Below are 5,273 nucleotides of genomic sequence, written 5' to 3' on the forward strand. Positions count from 1 at the left end.
CAGAACAGGGCTCTGGGAAGCCGAGCGGAAATGGAGGAAAACTAGACTCCCTGCGGACCTGGCATCTTTTCACTCCCTCCTCTCTACATTTTCTTCATCTGTTTCTGCTGCTAAGGCCACTTTATACCACTCTAAATTCCAAGCATCTGCCTCTAACCCTAGGAAGCTCTTTGCCACCTTCTCCTCCCTGCTGAATCCCCCCCTTCCTCTCTGTGGATGACTTCGTCAACCATTTTGAAAAGAAGGTTGACGACATCCGATCCTCGTTTGTTAAGTCAAATGACACTGCTGGTCCTGCTCACACTGCCCTACCCTATGCTTTGACTTCTTTCTCCCCTCTCTCTCCAGATGAAATCTTGCGACTTGTGATGGCCGGCCGCCCAACAACCTGCCCGCTTGACCCTATCCCCTTCTCTCTTCTCCAGACCATCTCCGGTGACCTTCTCCCTTACCTCACCTCGCTGATCAACTCATCCTTGACCGCTGGCTATGTCCCTTCCGTCATCAAGAGAGCGAGAGCTGAACCCCTTCTCAAAAAACCAACACTCGATCCCTCTGATGTCAACAACTACAGACCAGTATCCCTTCTTTCTTTTCTCTCCAAAACTCTTGAGCGTGCCGTCTTTAGCCAACTCTCTTGCTATCTCTCTCAGAATGACCTTCTTTATCCAAACCTGTCAGGTTTCAAGACTGGTCATTCAACTGAGACTGCTCTTCTCTGTGTCACGGAGGCTCTCCGCACTGCTAAAGTTAACTCTCTCTCCTCTGCTCTTGTCCTTCCAGACCTGTCTGCTGCCTTTGATACTGTGAACCATCAGATCCTCCTCTCCACTCTCTCCGAGCTGGACATCTCCGGCGCGGCTCACTCTTGGATTGCGTCCTACCTGACCGGTCGCTCCTACCAAGTGGCGTGGCGAGAAGTTGTCTCCGCACCACGTGCTCTTACCACTGGTGTCCCCCAGGGCTCAGTTCTAGGCCCTCTCCTATTCTCGCTATACACCAAGTCACTTGGCTCTGTCATATCCTCACATGGTCTCTCCTATCATTGCTACGCAGACGACACACAACTAATCTTCTCCTTTCCCTCTTCTGATAACCAGGTGGCGAATCGCATCTCTGCATGTCTGGCAGACATATCAGTATGGATGACGGATCACCACCTCAAGCTGAACCTTGGCAAGACGGAGCTGCTCTTCCTCCCGGGGAAGGACTGCCCGTTCCATGATCTCGCCATCACGGTTGACAACTCCGTTGTGTCCTCCTCCCAGAGTGCGAAGAGCCTTGGCGTGACCCTGGACAACACCCTGTCGTTCTCCGCTAACATCAAGGCGGTGACCCGATCCTGTAGGTTCATGCTCTACAACATTCGGAGAGTACGACCCTTTCTTACACAGGAAGCGGCACAGGTCCTAATCCAGGCACTTGTCATCTCCCGTCTGGATTACTGCAACTTGCTGTTGGCTGGGCTCCCTGCCTGTGCCATTAAACCCCTACAAATCATCCAGAATGCCGCAGCTAGTCTGGTGTTCAACCTTCCCAAGTTCTCTCACGTCACCCCGCTCCTCCGCACACTCCACTGGCTTCCAGTTGAAGCTCGCATCTGCTACAAGACCATGGTGCTTGCCTACGAAGCTGTGAGGGGAACGGCACTGGCACTGGCTATAAGGTGAATGCACCAATTTGCAAGTCGCTCTGGATAAGAGCGTCTGCTAAATGACGTAAATGTAAATGTAAATATAGGACTCGTTTTACTGTGGATATAGATACTTTTGTACCTGTTTCCTCCAGCATCTTCACAAGGTCCTTTGCTGTTGTTCTGGGATTGATTTGCACTTTTCGCACCAAACTACATTAATCTCTAGGAGACAGAATGCGTCTCCTTGCTAAGTGGTATGACGGCTGCGTGGTCCCATGGTGTTTATACTTGTGTACTATTGTTTGTACAGATGAACGTGGTACGTTCAGGCGTTTGGAAATTTCTCCCAAGGATGAACCAGACTTGTGGAGGTCTACACTTTTTTTTCTGAGGTCTTGGCTGATTTTTTTTACATTTCCCATGATGTCAAGCAAAGAGGCACTGAGTTTGAAGGTAGGCCTTGAAATATATCCACAGGTACACCTCCAATTGACTCAAATGATGTCAATTAGCCTATCAGAAGCTTCTAAAGCCATGGCATCATTTTCTAGAATTTTTCAAGCTGTTTAAAGGCACAGTCAACTTAGTGTATATAAACTTCTGACCCACTGGAATTGTAATACATTTAATTAAGTGAAATAATCTGTCTGTAAACAATTGTTGGAAAAATTACTTGTGTCATGCACAAAGTAGATGTCCTAACCGACTTGCCAAAACTATAGTTTGTCAACAAGACATTTGTGGAGTGGTTGAAAAACAAGTTTTAATGACTCCAACCTAAGTGTATGTAAACTTCCGACTTCAACTGTGCTATTCCCTTCTTACTTATACCTATCCATTTTCACATCAATTGTAGTGACTAGGGGGTAGGGGTTTGATCTGAACATCCAATCACAGTCAACCTGTGCACTGTTTGCAGTGAGCTCCAAATGTATTGGGACAGTGACAATTTTGATGTTGTTTTGGCTCTGTACTCCAGCACTTTCGATTTGAAATTATACTATGACTATCAGGTTAAAGTGCAGACAGTCAGCTTTAATTTGAGGTTATTGTCGTTCATATCAGGTGAACCGTTCTTATATTACAGCACTTTTTGTACATACTGTAGTCCCCCCCATTTTAAGGGACCAAAAGTATTGGGACAAATTCACTTATGTGTATTAAAGTTGTCAAACGTTTAGTATTTGGTCCCTGATTACATCAAGCTTGTGACTATACAAACTTGTTGGGTGCATTTGTTGTTTGTTTAGGTTGTATTTTGTGCCCAATAAAAATGAATGGTAAATAATGTATTGTGTGATTTTGGAGTCACTTTTATTGTAAATGTTTCTAAACACTTCTACATTAATGTGGAGGCTACCATGTCCCATTTCTTTCTCTCGTAATGTAAGTTTTCTTTTTCCTCTCGGCCTGACAGAGGTCCAGGATGAAGATATTTTGGGGCAGCAGGTAGCTTAGTGGTTAAGAGCGTTGTGCCAGTAACCGAAAGGTCGCTGGTTCTAATCCCCGAGCTGACTAGGTTAAAAATCTGTCTGTGCCCTTGAGCAAGGCACTTAACCCTAATTGCTCCTGTAAGTCGCTCTGGATAAGAGTGTCTGCTAAATGACCCCAAAAAAAAAAAAAAAAAAAAAAAGGCCCAGTCTGTCACCACCCATAAACTGCTGCTGCTCCAACACAAGTATGAGGTGAGTCAGTGAACAGATGGTGAACTGGGCAGTCAGTCATTCATTCTGTGCTATGAGTCCAGACAATCTATCATTGTTCTTCAACTTCCTTCCCAGATTCATGTCTTGAGGATTCTTCTGGGCTACCTGGCTCAGGACAGGGAGAGGCCACTACTTATATAAAACAAAGTCTTTAGTGTTGTGACGATACAGTATATGTGTATTTATGACAATGTTGTTGACTGTGCGTGTGTGTGTGTTCAGGTGCTGCGGTCGCTGTGCCAGACCTGGGCCAACCCTCTCTGGAGCAGCAGCTCTATGTGAGCCGGGCTCTGCTGCTGTGTGTGGGACTACTGAGTGATGCAGAGCTACAGGAGGTACGGTCAGGTAACACCCCCAAAACTACGGTACATTATTATGTCACACGATTAGAGCTGTTCACACTACTTTCTGACCTCTGGGTTGTGTTCATTTGAGAAATGGAAAGCATTTTCCTACGGAAAACGACAATGAGCATTTTGTTATGGGACGTGTCCATTTAGTCCCGCCTTGTTGAAGTCCAGTTTCTTCTGTTTGGTGCCTAATGATCACAACCCTGATGTCCTTCCCCCTGTTAGAGCTGCTGCAGTGCATGCTGGGAGGGATGCAGAGCCACCTGGACAGCAGCGTAGCGTGTGAGGCGCATGGGCATGGTGGTGAGGGAGTGTCTCCACTCCTGCAGGAACATCAACGGACTCGAGCTCAAATTGGAGGTACAGTATAGTATGTCACCAAGGTTTTGGGTGCATCTCAATAGTCTGAAGTGGCTCACTGTCACTATTTTCTGTTCTCTGCTCATACTGATCTGAAAGAACTGGACAGGTGAAAACTAATTCCATACTGCTTTCACCTGCTGTAGCACTGTTGTTTTAATTCTATGTCCCTGTCCTGTGTGTGTATGAACCAGTGATGATTCACTCACACCCTACGATGTCATCTGACTAGAAGATGAGCCAAGTCCCGCATATCTACCTCTGAGACTGTCTGGAGGGTAAGATACAGTATATAGGTCTCTATGAGTGGGAGGTGGACATTTAAACTTATCAACACTCTCTTTATTTTACTGACTTGTTGAATGATTGATCCATTCATCTTTCCATCCCGCCATCTCTCTCCAGCCTTCCTCTCCTCTGAGGACCCAGTTAGTGTGGAGCTCAGTCTGAGAGCTGTTGAGGGACTGGTTAGGAAGAACACCTTCACTCACAGAGAGGTGGATAGGTCACACATGATTTAGATGTTAAATATTTATATCCCCTTAGCGGTTCATCATGTAAACAAAAGGGAATATGTTCCATCATCTATGTTTATTTACATTAGTGCAAATTGTCCACAGATATTCATGTAATTTCTTGCCCCTTTTGGCTGTATGAAAGTTTATTTCCCCTCAGGCACACACATTTGTTATTTGTTTTTATGAAAGTAATTTGTGTAGAATGTATTTTTCCCCATTCATTCACCCCATTGCTTTACATTGCATATGCATATTTGGTGGCCTGATTGCATCCAGACTATATCAAATTCCGAACAAAATGCCCATCTTGGTAGATCTGAACCTAATGCGAGTACAATATGACTTTCGTGCATCCAGACTTAATGCACCTTGCAGTGAGCGGATGACAGAAGTCACATTTAAGTGCTGGGTGTAACCGAGGCCATAGATGCTCCCTATCCATTACTTTGAGTGTTTTACTAACTGTGTTTCTATTTTTATTGCAGGGCAGTCAAGAAATGGAATGGCAAGGTCACAGAACTTGATTTACGCAGAGCTGTGGGAGACTACCTCAAACATGCCCCTGGTAGAGCGGGGGTGGTGTTTACCACTGTAGACTACAATGGGGTTGGTATTTACCACTGTAGCCTACCACAGGGGTGGTGTTTGCCACTGTAGCCTACCATGGGGGTGGTGTTTACCACTATAGCCTACCATAGGGGTG

The sequence above is a fragment of the Coregonus clupeaformis genome, chromosome 35 (genome assembly GCF_020615455.1).
Source record: "Coregonus clupeaformis isolate EN_2021a chromosome 35, ASM2061545v1, whole genome shotgun sequence".
Lineage (NCBI taxonomy): Eukaryota > Metazoa > Chordata > Actinopteri > Salmoniformes > Salmonidae > Coregonus > Coregonus clupeaformis.